The 20604-nt window shown below is 38.6% G+C and overlaps 1 long non-coding RNA gene across 2 annotated transcripts; it reads right to left on the bottom strand.

Annotated features, from left to right (window-relative positions):
• Positions 1-7066: 7066 nt before the first annotated feature.
• LOC148213547 (uncharacterized) lies at positions 7067-18958 on the bottom strand. Of its 2 annotated transcripts, XR_015794446.1 has the most exons (5): positions 17512-18958; positions 14802-14927; positions 12512-13504; positions 11718-11808; positions 7067-7797 (listed from the first exon to the last, which is right to left on the bottom strand). It is a non-coding gene; the product is annotated as an uncharacterized LOC148213547 (long non-coding RNA). The 2 variants fall into 2 exon arrangements; XR_015794445.1 differs by having other exon boundaries at positions 11718-13504.
• Between the last annotated feature and the right edge of the window lie 1646 nt (positions 18959-20604).

Here is a 20604-nt window from a genome sequence, read left to right on the forward strand (position 1 = left end):
GGTCAACTAGATGCCAGTGGAATCACATCCTTCTGCTATATTCAAATCCTGAATTTACACTTGAGGTCTGGGTTGGGGATATAAGGACATGAGTAAAGGAAACAAATGCTTTAGGTGAGTTTGGGCTGGGTCACATCAAAGGTTCAAAATTCCCTGACTGAATGGAAATTCTCTTCCAGCCAAACATATTTGGTGAATTACTGTGTGCATTATGAAGACATGCAGCTAATGGGGGTATCACAGAAAAGTCCATTGGATTGAGCTATTCCAATAAACAAAATGTTCTCCCTCCCCCTCCGATTGACGTGAATACTGTCCATGCCAGGAATTCCCTTGATTATTTGGTTGTTTAATAATACAGTAATACCTTGGTTCAGGAACACTTCTGTTCATGAACAATTCGGTTCGCGAACAGCAGCGTTCACACATTTTTGCTTCCGTTCACGGATTCCACATCGGGTGACGAACACAACCTGCAGCCATCTTCCCTGCTCTGACACGTGGTCGTGGCTTCCTCTAGGCGAGATCGCGGTTGCAGACAGACACTTGCTGTGAAGCTTTTTGGTGTCGCCTCAAGCAAGGTTAGTGTTCTCTCTCTTCATACTGTACTGTACTGTACTGTACTTTGTTTCATATTTTTGTGGTTAAAAAAAAACACATATGGTCCAGAACGGATTAACCTTATTTACATTGAACCTCATGGGGAAATTTGATTCACTCCACGACCAATTCCGCTCGCAACCAGAATCGTGGAACGAATTACGTTTGTGAACCGAGGTACCACTGCATACATACTGCCACATCAAATTCTTGCTAACCATTCACAGAAATTCTATTAAAAACATCCTTTCCTGCCACATCAGGTTGGCTATTTATGGAAACATGGGGGCTGGTCAACAACAATTAAATTGTAAGCTGTGAAGTGCCCATTTCATCAACTGGAAGACTTAGTGTAAGTGCCTCAGGACAATTGTGTTTGTGTGTGCATGTGTGTGTCAAAATGAGCAGGATGATGGGCATGGCATTATCATCCAAGTCAAACACTTTTGTAGATGTGTGAGATGTCAATGCATGTAGAAAAAGGGAAGAGCTTGCATAGTGATTCTGTATCCACCATCTTGCCCATTTTGACCCTCCTCACAGATGTTGCTGGTCAGTGTCTTTGGCTTTATATGAGGGCTAGTAAGGGGCAATGCCTTACAACATTTCTTTGTGTTCTTGTGGAAACAGCAGCACTGCTGAAAATATTCCTTATTATTTTCTATTTTGTTCCATTCCTTCAGCAGAAGAAATAAAATATTTAGTCCAGTCCTGTCAGGGAAATTGGACTAATCTGATCCCCAGGCAAAGACAATTCACTTCTGTCCTGTTGTGAAGAAAACTACATGGAGGTATCCAGGGGAGTCAATCTTGATTTGAGAGCACCTATACTTTTGTGTCTGTGTCAGAATTTATATCTGCAACTGCTCAAAGCTGTAAAAAATACATACATACATGCTTGGAAAGTTCTGATTCTTTTGAAATGTTTATCACTTGTTTGTTTCTCTCCAATCATTTTTGTATGTAAAAACCATTCACTGTAGGTTTTGGATGTATTTCTTTAACTTTGTTATGTCCTAGAATTGGATACCCAAGAAAACAAACAAATCTATCATCAAACAAATCAGTTCAGAGTTCTCACTTGAGGCATAAACAACTAGTCTCAAATTATCATACTTTGGACACATTATGCAAAGATCTGGCTCTCTGAAGAAGTGTATAATCCTGGGAAAAGTAAAAGTAAGGAGAAGAGGACAGCAGCAATGGGTGCACTGTTAGAAGATCTGAAGGACCAGGTTGAGGACAGATCATAAGAGTTGACATCATCTTGATTGTACATAATCAATCAATCAATCAATCACCTATGATTAAACATATATCACTGTCTCTTCTTCCCCCTCCTCCTCCCCTCCTTTTAATAATAGGGCTCTAATTTCTGTTTACTATCAAAGGACTTTGATGTAATACTACATAAAGAAATGTATTGAGGTCACATGAACTTGTACTCAATATTAGTAACCATGAGAAAAGAGTTAGTAGTTAGTATTCTTCCACCAACCATTAAAGGAATGAAGGGAAGAAGGTTTGGGTCTTGGAGGTTGTGGTTTGGAGAATACATTTGGGGAAACAGAACACAGTAATTCTTCATTCTATGCCTGTATTCTCACTGTGTGTACACTCACTGTGGTCCTCAGCTATGATGGTTGGCCTCCTAAGATGACAGCAACTAAGTAGGCAGCAATGTCTTGGAGAAGAGAGGTCTCCACTGAATTTAAGGTCTTTGTAGGCCTCTCCCAAAATCTCAAGCCAACATAGCTTCCTTGGTTCAGAGTTTGATAGAAGCCAGAGAAGGAAGCTTGTTTGTGAAATAAGATATGATTTCCTCAATGTTCATTCTGAACTTGGCTTAAGGGAACCTTATAGCCACCCTTAATCAATAATCAGTAGTTCCCAATTATTATCTTGGACTGACATCAACTGAGGCAGAGTCAATCTAACCATCAGGTAGTCTGATCTTAATGTTGTCACTGATTGATTTGATTTATAATGGCACCCCAACTCAAACCTGACTCTGGGGGGGCTTATGGTAGTTTGAGTGATTCTGTCTCAGATTCCTCCGGATTATATTCCCAAAAAGGAAGAGGGTGTGTGTGTGCATGTGGGCATGTATGTACATCTGTGTTGTGCTACTTGATCCATTTGCATCCCAGGTTTTTCTCAGTAGATCTGCATGCACACACACAAACACATTTTTTTTTAAAATCTAGAGAGAAATATGCATACATCAGTGTAACTGCAGTTCTCCTGCCTCTGTTCCAGGATAGGGAAAAGAGAGCTCTTTCCAGTTTTAGAAATTCCTTATGTATAGGAAGAGGGAAGCTTCTAAAGACGTGTGCTCTCCTGAAGTGGCAGGAATATATTGGGAGAGATATATCATCCTTGTGCTAAGTGCCACATAAATGATAAGGATTCTTTTTCTTAATGAGATCTTGGAAAAGTAACATGCATTACTGAAATTTCAGTAAGATTGCAGCATACATTCTTGGCCTATTTGTGATCACCACTTTCCAAAAAGCCATTATTGCAGTGGCAATTACAACACTTATTGCACTGTGGCAATGCATGTTTACAAAATTATAAAATAGACACTGTAGCTACCTCTGAATACTGGCCTGTATCCCTCCCGTATCAACAGCTGCTGAATGGTCTTGTTCTACAACCTTGGTGAACATGTAGATGAATACTGATTGACACTGGTCAGTCTTGGCCACTTACTCTTTTGTTCATGGTTAAACCCTGCTCCTGAGACTCACTGCTGTTTCACTTCAACAGGAACATTATGGTACTAATACTGTCTGAATCTTTTTTGCTTTCCAGTTGAAATGACTGATTGCACTTTTCTTTGCCCGTCATTGAAACTGACCATGTTTCCACAAGATGGCAGCATATGCCCGCAAAGACCTGAGGGTTGCCACACAGGAACAGCATACTGTATTAGAATATGGGCACATACTTCTATGTCCTATCTTAAAAACTAATAAAATAAGTTTGCATAGCAAACCGATTTAGTGCAGATCATACTGGCTTTAATAGTTTACCAGTAAGAAACCTTTTTCTGCAAGACATTCACTTAAAGATGGATTATCTCTTTAAGTGTGCTCCCCCCACTCTATCCAGTACCAGGGAGAAAGCAATGGATTAGCAGATAGGAACATGATTCTAAACCATCTCATTTATGTATTGTTATCTTGCCTTTCCACCAGCAAATCGCTGTCAAAGGAGCTAACAGCAGAAAGAGTAGAATAAAAACAAAATTAAGAACACCTCTTGCTTCCTTTTAGCAAAACAAGTAGCAATAGAAAGTGCTATTAAATACTGTATGAATAGGGCAGAGCTATACCTTATACCTTGAAGGGAGTATGCCCATATCAAGTTGCCTGCTAATCAGATTCTATGTTTATACCACAAAACTCCAGAGAATGCCTATTACAGATTCTTAATAAATTCTTGCAATTTCCAATATAAATGATCACAGTCCACACTTTGCAGACTATTGTGAGCTTTGCTACCCAACAGATTTCCCATCTGTTTGTACATTATAGCAGAGTTCTCAATAATTTGCAACAAGCAAAATAGGGTTTTGAATATGAATTTTGAGGGTCGGGACGGGAAATGGAAGGAAGATGATAGATGCAGAAATACTTAGATGGGCAAAGAGATACAGTCCATATTAGATGGATTTTCCCACTTGATTTGAACAAAACCCATTAGATCTGTCTGTCTGTCTGTCTGTCTGTCTGTCTGTCTATCTATCTATCTATCTATCTATCTATCTATCTATCTATCTATCTATCTATCTATCTATCTATCTCTCCCCCCCCCCCTCATCTTCATCCTCTGATTTAAGAGCAGCAAGCAAATGTGAGCTAGCCATGTTTCAGAGAAGCTTGTCTGTCATTACTAGACTTTTGATTGACCTTTGTTAAGCTTCTTGGGGATGGCTTTGGAATCTATTATAAATGTATTCTCCCTTTAAAAACTTTTCCAAAACTGAAGCTGCAATCCTATGTACATTTACCATAGAGTAAGACCCATTGAATTAAATGGAAATTATCTCTCGGAAATATATGTTGCACAGCTAGTCTCTGAATTAACACAAAACTCTGAACTGTAAAGTATTCTTACAGCTCAGTTTGTACAAGTTAAGCCTTGAAAAATCAGCCAAGATTAATGCTAAACAAGATTACCAAGCTATATACATCTGCAAGAACTTTACCTTTACTAGTTAAGCATATTCTGTGAAGCATAGCCTAGTTGCAGGTTGTAGAATTTTCTCTTCCTTTCCAGCATCCTCCTCTCTCCTGTTTTCTCTGTAACTTGTAATTGTAGTTAAGGAATACTGTCCATCAGCAGTGATGTTAAGTGTTACTAATTTCTACTTAAGTAGGATTGGAAGATAAGGAAGAATGTTAGTTAAGCAGAGGAAAAAATCACTGCAATTAACTTAGGTGCTATAATTAATTGCTGACACAGTTGGGTGGATAAAATTCATTCCATGGAAGAAAAATACACATCCTTCTGTCCTACATTTCTGATCTCTTTAACCATGATTGAGAGACTGGATCTGTTTTATCTGCATTTTCCAAGCTTATCATGGGTCTGGTAAATTATCTGAACCTGTTCTTTTGATCAATACAGTCATTACACCATGCTTAAAATCAGCAGAAATCATCACTGTTGATAAATGCATTTATTTAGTTATAGGAAGAAAGGAAGGAAAAGGGAAGAAAAATAAGATACTTTCTCTCAGCAAAAGTTTCTGTTCAGTTGGGTGCACAAATAGAGGCTCCACTCACAAGGTCACACAAGCTTTGTTTTGGCACTGACCATTATATTTACATTTAAGGCCAACAGTTCCTTTGAGGCATCCTACACAGACAGAAGAGACATTCACAGGAGCAAAAATGAGGCAAGCAGTTCTAAAAATTCTCCAGTTGGTAGAAACTAATGCTTGTTTGCAGAACATAGAAGGTCTCTCTCTCTCTCTCTGTATGTGTGGATACTCTTATTTTAAGAGATAAAGAAGTCTGGAAGTTGGTACATGCTAAGTTTGTATATATAAATTTTGGGAGTTGGTATTGGGAGGAGAGCAAAATGCTTTTAAGGAAGGAAGACAGACTAGGAGACTTCTCAAAAAAAAATCTTTAAAATAGCAGTTTATCACAGCTAAACTTGTCTGTGGATTACCCAATCCTGATCTAGTGAGACTACAAAAATTGATAAACTGATCCCCTATGTTCTATCAAGTCAGTATCAACTCCTAGCAACCACCTGGATGGATTTTCTCCATGATTTGTCCCTACCCTGGTCCTTCAGGTCTTCCGGTAGTGCACCCATCACCACTGTAACTGTTCATCAACCTTGGTGCTGGTCTTCTTTTTCTTCTCTTTCCTTCCACCTTTCCCAGCATCAGAGCCTTCTTCACGTAATGTGTCCAAAATATCATAATTTGAGCCTGGTCATTTGTGTCTCAAGCTGATTTGTTCAATGCTCCATTTGTTTGTTTTCTTGGTTGTTCATAGTATTCTCAGGAGTTTTCTCCAACATCAATGTTCAAAAGTTTTAACATTCTTTCTATCCTGTTTCTTCAAAGCCCGTGTCAGGGTTCTATCACTTGTCTAATGCAGTTGTACAATATCATACCAAACACTGTATAAGCAGGGCTTTCTTGTTTGACTTGGAAGGAATCTGTGGCACCCCAAATGATCTGGACTCCAAGATCCATTGTTCCAATCAACATAACTAACAGTAATGATTTTGGGATCTCCAGCCTAACACTGGATGGAGGATCTCAAGTTCCTTGGCCAACTCTAAAAAGTTAGTAACTTCTAAGCACAGTAAAGATTGTTTGAAAAACTTTTGCTATACATAATTCTTCCTGATTTCAAGGACCCCAAGCTTTAATTCAATGACTAGGAAATTGTTGCTGGATCAGACCCATGATTCCCAGCATCCCATTTCCCATAGCGATAATAGTATAGGTCTTTGAGAAGCCAATGTAGCAACACATGAAGGCTATCCCTCTCTGATGGAAATGCATTATACTTATACATCAGTAAAAGACTTAGCCATGATGACTGGTACATAATGATACAGTTATACTTCATAAACCTAATGATCCTTTATCCTCATTTGTTATATATATGGCATTGGGACATTCCAGAGACCACTAACATAACAGAATGAATGTGATATGGTCAGACTGGAATCAAGGAGATATGGATTCAGTATCCTGCTTAAGATAGCTTCACACATTAGGTTTCTAGGCGACTGCCTATCTTAAAATGTAGCAGAAGTATGTTTGCTTCATTCAGAAACATTCAGAGTGACTGTTGCACCTTCCAGATGTACATCTGGATCTGTAGATGTAAAAATATCTAAGAGACCATGGGGACAAACTGACTGGAAAGAAAGCTCTGAGTAAGTCACTATCTCTTGAACTAGCCATATTATATGGCTGTTGTGAAATTGTGTGTGTGTGTGTGTGCAGATTGTCTGTCTGTCTGTCTGTCTGTCTGTCTGTCTGTCTGTCTGTCTGTCTGTCTATCTATCTATCTATCTATCTATCTATCTATCTATCTATCTATCTATCTATCTATCTAAGCTCTTTGAAAGGAATAAGGGGTTAAGTAAAGCTAAGAAAAAACCCTTCTCTCCTCATACTCCAGAGTCTAATTTAATAAAATAAATAAAATGAAATACTCCCACTGGGTACTGGATCTGAATTAAGCCAAATTAAAAATGGGGTGGTGGAAGATCAGAATCATTTCTGGCTGAAGACTGAAGGCTTTCCACTTGTAGTAACTGATGCATGTGATGGAGTGAAGTTCTGTGCTTTATGTCACTGACTTCCATATTTTACACTTAGATAATTAAGGATTATTGCTAGCCGGGCTGCATAAACCTATACTATTTCAAAAGTGGTAAGATTAGTAGAGAGAGGAAAAAACACACACACACACAAGAAAGTTTAATTGCTTAAGAAGCTGCTGAGCTGGTACTTCAGAATTTCGATTATGTCTGATGAGACAGAAAGAACTGGTGCCGATAATGGAGGTTTTGACTTACACTGCTTGCAATCATGCCCATTCCAACCTGAGGGACATATGCATAGTCCAGTGATGGGGTGACATGGATCACTGCTATTACAGCTGCATTGCAGTACACAGTTTTTTCCATGGTGACCAGCAGGGTACGCTGAAAAGAGATAAGCAGACAGCACTTGTCACTTAGATCTATTAATTCAAACAAAACCATCTGTTTCCAGAAGAGAGAACAACTCTCATACAAGCCACCTCTTATGGCTTGCTGTGTGAGAAGAGACCTGAAACATCATCTAACTCAGGACCCAGGCATCCATTCATTACTCTCAGGCATGTGGCACACAATCATGATGGTGCACTGCTGGGGGAAGACTACCCTGCTGGCCTCTAAGTATGATTTACCCTGTGCCTTTCCAAATGTTGGGATATTTGTTTTCAACTTTCTTCTTCACTGCTGCATGGAACAGCAGAATAGTTATGGCAGTTGCTGGGACTTGTGACATACGTAAATGCCCATACAGTAGGCAGTAAAATAAGTTGTATGAGAAACATGTCAACTCTGAAAGAAGCACAGAATAGGCTAGACTAATTCTTAGCCTGTTCAGGAATGAAACCCTCTGAGGTTAAATATGCATAAGAAAGCTGACTTAGGAAAGCTACAAATCCATAGGAGGAGGAAAACATTTGTAGATGAACAGCAGTAGTAAGGAAAGAAGGCCATACCTTTCTGAGAACCACTGCTTGGGTGGTTGGAGACATTTGCTTGGGACAAAAGACATAATGCAGGAGGAAAGTGGCACAAGAGGTGGCTGTTTCACATAAGTTGCTTAACATATTTACTGAGTTAATCCAGTTTCTGGGTTTACACAATACAATGAATAAAAAAACAAAACTTGAAATGAACTGTTTATTTCATTATTATGATTATTTATTTAAATTCATTGGTGTGATGGAATGGACTTATGAAGGCCAGGCTCAGGGAGATAAGCGTGTTCTTAGTCCCCAACAGGAGCATGGGAAGTTCAAGAAGATGAGGCTGGCACCTCCCTAAGGAATTCACAGTGTTGTGACTGGCTGGCTTGGGAACTAGGGTTGGGTCTGGGGAGATTGATGTCAGGTTCAGCCAAAGAACTCCAAGAGACAATGCAAATACAGTTCTGTTGCGTTTATTAGCTACAACCTCCAGACAGAAAATCTCCCCAGACTGAACCCTAGTTCCCAAGCCAGCAAGCCACAACACCTTAGGGTTGTGAATTCCTTAGGGAGGTGCCAGCCTCATCTTCTTGAACTTCCCACGCTCCTGCTGGGGTTAAGAACACACTTATCTCCCTGAGCCTGGCCTTCATAAGTCCATTCCATCACAACTGGCCACCTAACTCCAGTGGACTTTTACAATTTATTTATTCATTTAAAAGATTTGTATGGCCACTCACCTTAAAGCACAACTCTGGGCAGCTCACAACAGTAATAAAACTACCAACCATAAAATAATAATGAAACTGAAACCAAGAACTAAAAAAAACTGGTGCTCCAACAGTCATCCATAGGTTCCCATCACTCTACCCCAATGCCTGGGTAAAAAGTAAAATGGTTACTGGGTAAAGTAAAATGGCCTTATGGAACGCTAAAAGGGTAGGGGCCTGCCAGATGGTCGGGGGGAGAGTGTTCCACAAGGTAGGGGCAGAAATAGAAAGGCCATGCTTCTTAGGTCCCACTAGATGGCAGCATTTCAGGGAAGGGACCTGGAGTGTGCCTACTGTAGCCATCTGGTGGGATGGGCAGTCGCACAAATAATCTGGTCCAGCAGGGATGTAATATGGGCAAACATAGGAGCATCCAGCACTGTGCATTCTGCTGCATTCTGGGCCAGTTATAGCTTCCAGGTGGTTTTCAAGGGCAGCCCCATGTAGAACGTGTTGCAATGTAGTAACCATTGCTTCAGACACCTCTCATCAGAAACCAAATGTAAACTCAATACAGGTGCCCACAATTGTTCAGCTGGGCCCAAGGTCTCATTGGAATAAAACTGCTTTAAGTGGTTTCTGAAGCATCAGCAAAGTGGTGGCAATATGTACTTGGGGGGGAAGAATAATCCACATAGTAGAGGTTACACACAAAGGCTGCCATCTTGCCCGCATTTAATGTTCATTTTGTAACCTTGGGTCATAACATAGAATAATGTAGGATAATCATGAGGCTTAAAGTGTAGTACAAAGAAGAAGAAAAAGGGAAAAAAAGAATTAGCAACTTGCAAAGAAAAATCTAACTTAAATGTCACAGTACACTTACAGTATTACAGTACTGTAGAAGTTACAGTACTAATATAGTATACAAATAATATAAGCTTAACTTAAAATTACAATTCAATCAAAAGCCTAAAAGTTCTCACAGATAATTATCTTTCAAAGTTTAAAAAGCAACAAAGTAAGACTGATTATTTGATAGCTTACAAAATAAATACCTGCCACCAAACCGTTCACACTTTCAGTTTCTGGAATTGTGAATGTATTAGTAATTTAGCCAGCATTGTTTTTATTATTGTTTCATAGAAAGGGTAATGTCCTCCACTTCTCCTAGGCAAATCTATCTTCTCCTCTGCCCCTTCCATGGACATAATGCAGAATTGGCAGGACTATACATGTAAAGGTGTGTGGGAATGACCTTGGGAGGGCAAAGGGCAAAGAGATGCTGCCTAGGGAATGGTCTGATAAGAGGAAGCATAGCCCACAGCTGCATAGTGAGTGGAGCAAGAGGCTCACAACAGACCCTCCCTAATTTCCTAGGGGTAAAGGAGACAGTGGGAGAATTGTACTTTCAGACTTGCAAGATTCTGCTAATGTAGCCTTACAATAAAGTAGAATTAGTTCACCTGGCTGTGTTTCCTGTCTGGTCTACCTGGGAAGGCTGATAATACACGACAAGGTTTAACTTAATTACTGAATTAACCTGTTTTGGGGTTTGGCAAAATACACTAAATTATAAACCAACCAAACAGACTGGATTCACACAGTGCTGAAACACAGAAAAATAGCCAAAATATCAGGTTTAGCATTTATGTGAATGCATCTGCTGGGTCAGTAGGTGACCAATCAAGCAAGTTGTGTGAACACAACCAAAGAAAATATTAAGAGAAATTCTGTTATGATTCCTGTAAACTGTAACTTCTTCCCTCACAAAATGCTTTTAAGCTTTTCTGTGATGATTTAAGATGTCAAATCCAGGTCAGCTGCTAGTCCTTACAATCTGGACCATATGCATACAACCATTTGTATAATCTCCATATAAAATGAAAAGAAAGATGATTTTTTTTCTTTGCTTCTTCCTAATGGTAGTAGAATGTATTCCAGCTTCCTGATTTATGTGGCTGGCTGTTCAGCTTTTATTATAACATTTGGGAATGTTTTTTGTACAAAATCCGGGGGGGGCTCCTCACAAGCACAGAGACAATTGGATAGACATACATTAAGGAAGAAAGGAAGATTTATTTCCAGGTAACTGATACTTCCAATCCCTGAATTAAGCAAATGCACTGTGTACCTTTTCTGTCAAGGCTACCTAATAAGCTTTCAGAAAGCATAGTCTCTTTTAAGCATATTTATTAGAAAGACAACCCCATCAATTTATCTTCATATAATGAATTCTACAAGTTAAGCAGTCATTGGGTAAAAAAGTATTTTCATTGTTCTTTCAATCACTTTCCTTGTCTTATTCCAATGAAATTTTATTGGTGTTTGTAGAAGATGCTCTGTTGAGGATTTGGGGGCATCTCCCTGGAAATAAAGATTAAGATGAATCATATACTGAAAATTCTCTTGTAATATTTGTGGAAATATGGCTCCTGAACCTGAGAATAATTTAAATCACACAGACATTTTGAATTATAACTCCTGTCATATTGATAATTGACCATGTCAGCTGGAACTGTAGTCTAAAATATGGAAAGACCTCAGCTGGAGAATGCTGATTTTTTTAAAAATCCAAATATGATACTTTCTCATTCAGTTATTTCCCTCTTCCAATATTTATGGATGTGATGCTTTTCTCCATAGAATCATGACGGGCATAGATGCTTACCATTACTGTCTTTATGGTCATACAAAACAAAAAACAAAAAAACATAAGGACAACTGCAGGCCTCTTGACTGGCTGTTCCATAAAAAACACTCTAAGACAGAGGAAAACAATGATTAGGTATAAGTAAACATAGTTCCAAGCCCATTACATGAGTAAGAATTTAGATATAAATTGTCTTTTACATTTCCTGAACATTCCTTTGGTAAGTATCAAAATGCATTTAGAAATACACATTTTGAAAGGAAGTATTTTTGAAAGATGTAGCACCATTTCTAGGGAAATTCCACCCCAAGAATGTTGTACACTATCATTCCCAGGGACATTCCATTCTTTAGAACAAGAGTCCAAAATATGCAGTTCCAAGGTCACATATGGCCCTCAAGTTCCTTATTTGCACTCCACAGAACCCCCTTATTCAGAATTGCTTATTGGCATGATTTTGTCCTATTTTGAGAAACAAAACCTCTGCAAAATCTATCTCTGGAAATAAGCTTTCCTTTAAAACAAACAAACAAACAAACAAACAAACAGTCTATTTTTTAGACTGATAACCTCCCCTCCAACCCCCCCCTCAAAAAAAACTAGGGAAAAGTTGAAAATCCTGGTTCTAGCACCTATCTGATACACCCCTGCTTGCATTGCAACATTGCTCCACCCACTGCAACTCTTGACCAACCCTTTGCCACAAAAAGGTTGGTCACGTCTACCTCAGAATAATAACAATGAACTCTGAAAAAATATAGACTGTGGTTTCAATGCAACGGAGCTTGATATCAAAATTTGTTCTTTTGTACCTCTTAACTCCTTCACAGTCAGGTTTGCAGAGGCAAGTGCTATTTTTGAGGTGGCAATCCGGCACCCTATTTCAAACACTGGCAGCAGCAAGATCCAGAGACCCATTTTGGACAAGCATTAGCTAAAATTGAGCATGAAAATTATAATGACAGCTAAACAAAGGGTTAAGAGAAGGAACATGGTGTGGTGGTTAAGTTTTCAGAATGGAGAGCTTTGCTGATTAATTTGTGAATATCAGTCAATTAAATCTGGGTAAATAGATTTAGGTGTCGATCATACATGATGTAGCAAACATCCTTGAGTGTGAAGGAGACACTTCTTTTAAGGTGGCATCTGCTATTTGCTGGCAATACAAATACATGCCTTAAAAATAATCCATGAAAGCTTGTTGCCTGAATAATTGCACAAATCCTTCAAACATCAAAAGATACTTTAAACTGAATAATCTTCCTCAGCTTTGCATCTGCCAGTTCTTCTCAGACTTCAGCCTGCCTGATGGTTGGAATGTTAAGATTTGAAGTCCAAGAATATTTGAGGGACAATGGGTTGGGGCAGTACAATTCAATGGACTACTAAAAATCTATCTTTCTAATTAAGCTTGTGCAACCTGATCAGATAATTACCCACTTTTCTATCATGTTAAGTGAATATTCTCACCACTATCCAGAAGTTTGATCTGTATGGTTTTTTATGACTTTTTTCTAAAATTAGGCTATAAGCTGTTTTGAATTGTTAAAGAAAAAAATAAATACCCCCCCTCCTGAAATATCAAATCTTTGTTTGATAGAATATTTTGCAAAGGTTAAAACACACTTCTGAGGCTTTAGCTACCCTTAAGTAGAAAATTCAGTGACTAGACTTACTTAGATGGCAGAAACAGCTATACCATCTTGGGTCACAGAAACAGACTTCACATATTCTGCAACAATATCCATCATGAGTACACTTACATTTCCCGTTACAGTGCTTTCCACAACATCCTTTGGGGCACCCTGATATGCAGAAAGAAGAATGGAAATACACAGAAACAACTGAATATTATTTGGCATGAAAAATGATTTATTATAAAGACCTATGCATTGAGAAAAAGTATATGTATGAATGCCTTATGCATTCAGGTTCATTTCCATGGTCAGAATACAGTATATAGTTCTGGTAGCATTTGGCCATGAACCACTAGCATTCTGAGGGTGTGTCAGTATATTGCATATGCCTTCCAGTTAGTATATAGGCAACAATAGGCTCGCAAGATAGTCTCTGGGCAGAAGTCCTAGCCTGTATGGAATAACATGAACATGCTTGCAGTAAAGCTGGATTTTGGTTGCCTTTGTGGCGTACTGGTCAAAATGTGACCAAATTGAGCTGTACTGTCCCTACAATTAGCAGGGAATGCTGCATGAGGAACAGGTACAAATAGTCTACAGTACATATTCTCTATTTTACTGAAAACCATTACATGAAAGGCTAAATTAGCCAAAACCATGATGGGTGGTGGAGGTCAGAATCTATCACCATCTGGTGATAACTATGGCATTCAGAAGATTGTGAATATAAGAGGAATAAATGGTAAACTGCATAGATTGGGGGGGGGGGAGAGAGAGAGAGAGAGAGAGAGAGAAGCTGTGAAACTAAGTAAAAGAAAGGAGTAGGATGGTCTGACTAAGGATGACTTGATCTTGTAGAAGGGAGATGATGAATATATCAAGGGAAGGGGAATTGTACTAGAAGGGCCTAACAAGTTATGCTTCAGTGAATAGTGATAATGGAAGAATTAGAGATGCATTTCAGGAAAAATGGCAATATTCTGAATGGTAAAACTGCAGGTATAGTTATATTAACTAGAACATCATTAAAATATGGTTGTGGTCTGCTGATGGAATGGTTGTAAGACTAAAACATTTGATGGACACATCCATTGCTAACGATGAGAAGAATACTACTACTGTTCCTCCACACAAAGGGAAAGGTAGGAAGAGTGAATGAAAAAATCTACAGGGGAATTTGTTTGTTAAGTCTACCTGGGAAGATGTTTTGGGAGAATTCTGATTGAAAAGGTAGAGAAGGAGATAATTTGGAGAAGTCCATTATGGTTTTATGCCAGGCTGTGCGGGTATGCAGAACAGATATTTGCTCTTCAGCAGATCATTGAGAAATTTATGAATTTTTTTTGTTGGTTTATGGATTTAGAGAAAGTGTATGATTGAATGAATAGGCTTGAAAAATAGAATGCTTTGTGTGAATGTAGAGGGTGGTTGCTGAAGAAGCAAAGCTAAGCTATATAATTCTCACCTTCATCACAGAAATGTCATTAATTCCTGGCAGACAAGGACAATGTCCTGTTACTGGATCACAGGAACCTACATTCTGTCACTTGCAGAGGCTGTAATGTTCTCCATAATGTTTCCATGGCAAAAGCTGTAAGACAAATGAGCAAAAGAATCTTCTGACTGTACAAGTCATGAAGAGAAACTATACTTCAGCTATCATGCTGGCACAGGGCAGAGACACGACAGAGCATTTTGAAAGCCTTCAGTCTGGATATTAGACTGCAGTACATCAGACTCAAAGGCAAAAAGGTACAGAAGAGCCATTGATGTGGTACTAGTCAGCGGCTCCTCAAACCAGTGTGATTCCAGGAAAAGGTGTGGCTTCAAACACCTTCCTGTCTTTGTGTACAAACCACTGAAAACTCAGCTGGATATGATGCTGTCCCAGTCTCTACTGGTATTAGTAATTATGTTCACCTTTCGAATATTTACCTCTGGAATATGTTGAAAGAGGTCAAACTGATGCACCTGTATAATGGCCACCGTCTGGGGGAGATGGGCGGCATATAAATTCAATTAATTAATTAATTAAAGTAAAGAAGGGATGACATCAGTTGCTCACCTAAAGGTATCCACATTTTTTACAAATACTGTCTCCAAATCCTTCCCTCCCTCATATTTACTGTATATAATAGTGCCAGAATCCAAAGATTCCCAGCAGTTTACAACAATAAAAACATAAAATGCAGATTAAAAAAAAATAAAATGCTACAATAATTAAATCTATTGCAGCCCTATTACAATTGTCAGACAGCACCAATCAGATTCGTATAACCTCATCTTTTAAGTCTGAGCTTTCTTTAGAATAGCTCTGTCTTAACTGTCTTTCAAAAAAGAGCCAGGCAGCTGCCAATTCTTATCTCTGGAATAAGGTTGCTGCATAAGGTGGGGACCATTACCGAAGAACAACCCTTCTGGCCCCCAATGACCTCACCTGTCACAGGGTGGGATGGGAGGGGAGAAGGATCTATAACAGTCTCATCTAAGATGAGCTTTCTGGATGACTCAGTTCCACTTGGAAAGGCAGTCCTGCAAGTGTTCAGGAGCCAAGGACTGGCTTGTTATGTGAATTCCAACAACTGTTTTCGACTATGTGGGAATTTCAGTGACTATAATCACCAGCCATAATTGGCACTGGCCACCACAAAACTATTTTTATTTTATAACTGTTTTATTTCACATGGGGCAAAAAATTAAGCTCATTGATGCAAATCTGCCCAACATTTGATGCGGCAAACAAAGATTGTATTACTGAATCTTTTCTAAGGATCACACCATACATGTGCATGCAAAGCGATCTGACAAAAATGTCCCTTATTATTCTTATAAATGGTAAAGCTAGTTGTCTTAACTATGATCAACACCAGGCAATATCCACAGAACTGGTTCAGGATCTCCAATGTATCACTAGTTTCTAATAAAACATGATCACATGCAGAGATTTTTTTTCTTCCCCCAGTTTTGTTTGGCTACTTTATGTACCATCCTGCTAGATAAGGAATTTCTTAAATTTGAAAGCTTTCTGGTAACCTTGAGTTGTCCTAATAAAGATATTGTCCTTATGTGACTATGGCCCTTTATTTATCAACATAATTTATATAATACAGCTTAGTTCCCAAATCTTGTTGAGTAAGGGTTCACCTTAATTAATTTTCAAAGTGTTATTGTATAAGACAACTTGAGAGCCTTGAAAACATTGTCAGAAGTATGATACTGACTTTCTTTACAGAAAATGATAGTCCATCCTTTGGAACTGTCACAGCCATCATTCTCACAGCCATTATATTTTCCTGTATTTACACAATTGGAACAATTTATGCCATAGTCATTTCCAAGCTTATTCTCCAGGCAAGCCAAAATGAAAATGCATGAATGTCATCTTGGTTTTAACTAACAATGCCTAAATGTATGTTGTATAAGCTTAATGTAGATTATTGCAATTCACCTGTAAAACATACAGTAAACCGGTCTGGACTATAATAACAATAATTTATTGATAGCCATTAGGGCATATCAGCATATAAAATATAAAAAACAGAGTGGTAATAAGACCATATGTTAGAAAATAGCATAAAAGACGTAAGTAAAAAAAATGCAAATCATATTTCTGTGTCACCCCTACAGCAGTCTGGGCTAGTTTTGAAGGGCAACATAGTTTTTTTTTAAAAATTATTGTTATTATTATTTATTTAAAAGGGTAACAGGCAGAGAGAGAGATCATAGCCCAGGGCCATCACAGAACACATTTGTATTAAAAGACAAAATTGTGAGGTTCTTCTCTACCTTTTCTCTAAATCTCCCTCTAGGCGCTTCATCCAACCTTAGCTTATCTTTACCTTTTTTTTTTTTTCTGGGAAGGTGGGCTCATTTTTTAAAAAAGCATCAAGCTGCAACCATTCCCATTTTTATTTCTTTAAAATGCCTATGAAGGTTGTGTGGAGCTCAGAAACACCCTAAAGAAGGATGATGCTAAAAGGTGATGCTCCACAACATTCCAACTTCCCATTTATTTAGTTATTTAAAAAATGCAGGAGGCCAATGCATAGTGACAGAAACCGAGACTCTGACTATTTTTATCCTGGTGTCCCACTGGTCAAGAAGCTTTCTTGAAGCCTTCCATATCTCTGTAAGCTAAAAAGCTAAAATGCTTTTTTAAAAAAGAAAAATCTCACCAACTTTATTCCCAAGTGTAAATTCTCCACAAATATATTCTTGCTGATCATCATAGAAGGAATCCAGTGAGGTGTTGAAATGAAAAGGCTGAAGTGGTCTTCTAAGTGAAGATTGGAAATCCTGGCATCTCCATTTCTCCTTTATCTTCCTTGTCCAGTTCATCTTTATCTGATGCTTTCAGAAATGCAATTCTCCCATTTTCTTAAGTACTACATTCTTCTTGTGCAGAGAACAAATATCTCATCCCATTAGAACTGTGTCAAAAGAGATGCAAGAAGCACCCTCTTCTTGTCATCTATAGTAGACAAGGACCAGAAGACAGCAGTGGTGATAGATGTAGTGGTGCCAAGTGACAGCAACATCAGGAAGAAGGCGTATGAGAAGCTGGAGAAGTACCAGGGCCTGAAGGAGGAGTTAGAGAGGATGTGGAAAGTAAAGGCCAAAGTGGTCCCAGTGGTGGTAGGAGCACTCGGGGCTGTGACTCCTAAGCTGGGAGAGTGGCTCCAACAGATCCCAGGAACAACATCTGAGCTCTCTGTCCAGAACAGTGCAGTGCTAGGAACAGCTAAGATACTGCACAGAACCCTCAAACTCCCAGGCCTCTGGTAGAGGATCTGACATTGAGGAAGACACATACCACCCAGAGGGGTGAGAGGGGAATTATACACACACACACACACACACACACACACACACACACACACACAGAGAGATAGCCTTTAAGTCACTGTTGACTCCTGGAAAACTATATGGACTAGTCCCTGAAATCCTTTTCTTGGCAAGATTTTTGGAAGTGGTTTGCCATTGCCTTCTTCCTAGGGCTGAGAGAAAGTGACTGGGCCAAAGTCACCCAGCTAACTTTTGTGTCTAATGCAGGACTAGAATTCACAGTCTCCCAGTTTCTAGCCTGATGCCTTAAACACTACACCAAACTGGCTCTTTCAATGCTATATGGCTGGCCATTATTGACATTTTCAATATCCCTGTCCTGAGAAACTAAAGTTCCCAATGTGTCCTCCACAAGAATGAGGACACAATGAGCCATTCATCCCCATAACTTCTATGAATACACACACACACACACACACACACACACACACACACAGACATCCTTTTGTCTGTAAACTTGAGTCAAAATCATCTTTCTAATACAGAGGAACCATTGGCTTGGATTGTATTTCCTGTAGATTGATTTTAATTCCTCTGACCTCAATCTGCTTCCATAATTCTGTGGAAGAGGTTATGTGGAGAAAAGTGGAAGTGGTGCTAGCTTAAGGTCAAACCGTTACATAAAAAACTATGGTGAAGATGATTCAAAGAGCAACTATTACTCTATAAATCTACTCTGTGATGAATGTCAACTATTTTGACAATCTATCTTGTAAAAAGAACTGGGAAAAACCCACCCGTAAGTCAAGCAAAATAATCTCAAATATTCATAAGGAATGATCCCACATTTTAGAAAGGGTAGGTTTTTTTTTTTTTTGACAAGTTAGTAAATAACACTAGATTTTGCCTTTGCTAGAATTCTATGTACATGTCCTAAAACTGCTGACCACGTAAGATGAAACAAAGCCCAAAAAGCAAAAACAAAAACCCACCACCCTATATTGAGCTGAGTTGATTGGTTATCTGAAAGATGATCAGCTAGTGCTGAATTTGCAAAATTCCTAGAACAAAACAACAAGAAAAGAAGAAGGTTAGTGTGGCAATTAACCTTGAAATGGGTGCTAACATTATTAGGGGATATATTCAACACAGGGGAAGAAGAGGGAAGCATAATCGATGAACTGAGGTTAGAGGCCAGAATAGAATTGATTAATGTAGGTTATCGGAACCAGCAATTTAGCTTTCCCTGCAAATGTCACAAAAAGGCTGGTAGGCAATATTCCAGTTCATATTCACGTTCCTGGATCTACACATTCCCCATGAAACTTGATAATGATTCCTTAATATAATCTTTCCTGGCCCTGTCATGTCTCCTTGTGCAATGACATACACACATACACACAAAGGAACAAATACTGTTTATCTTTTTTTAAATTATTCCATTTTTCTACTTTAAAAGCATTCAAAGCATTTGAATGGTACTACAAAAACAAAACCAAAAAAAAAGCTTGTGTCTGCTATCTTTTCTTCTCGCTGCCAGTCCTGGGCGAATTCTGACAATTATCTATTTTCTAACAAATATTTGTCTGAGCTAATGTATATGAAGTACCTTGAGGATTCTGAAAATGCTGCGTGAATGTTATCTGTTTAGGTGGCTTTGTGGCTTCTAGTGAAGAAAAGAAAGAAAAAACTTGTAAGTCTATTTGGTTCACTAAAAATATGTTTGCTCTACAGTACTTTTGCCCAAAGCCACTTAGAATATTTAAGAGACAATAGTTAGATAAGTTAGAGGAAGAATTACAATCAAGCACAGAAATTACACAGTGGGTCATCCTAGCACCCATTCCACACAACACACATATACACACATATGTCTCACAGAGCTTGAAAAATCAAAGAAACCTAACCTAACCATAATCCTAAGTCTAACTCTTCTTGGTGGTTGTTTGATTATAGTAAAGACAAAAACTCCCTGAAGCTTGACTCCCAGTGCTAGATGGACACATCGACATATGCCACAATACAGTATGGATTTGACATTGTTTTCTCCTGATACTGTATTTTATTGTACTTGTACTGTATCTTTCATCGTACTAAAATAGATGTCTTTAATCTGGAACAAACAATCCAAAGATTCTCAGCGGCTTATAGAGACTATAAAACCAAGTAAAACATCCATGGCATAAAATATCCAGAAAAACAGTAAAACAACAATACCCAAATATAAAGCTACAAACAGTAAAAATATAAAGATAGCACAATAAAATCAGGGGAAGGCTCCCCAGAGCAATTCAATCTTTAAAAGTTTCCCAAACATCAGGAAGGAAGGGGCCAGCCTGAGCTTTACTAGGAGGCTTCAGCTCTCCAGACCTCTGGAAAAGGTGGGATTTAAAGCACTTTCTTTCTGTTTGACCTTGCGGGGTAGTAGTAGTAGCAATATACTAATATAGCAGATCACAAAGCATGGAATATGTTCCCTTTAG

This window comes from Python bivittatus, unplaced genomic scaffold (assembly GCF_059951505.1).
Source record: "Python bivittatus isolate LINGU-HERP-01145 unplaced genomic scaffold, Pbiv_v1 ctg000980_np1212, whole genome shotgun sequence".
NCBI classification, from domain to species: domain Eukaryota; kingdom Metazoa; phylum Chordata; class Lepidosauria; order Squamata; family Pythonidae; genus Python; species Python bivittatus.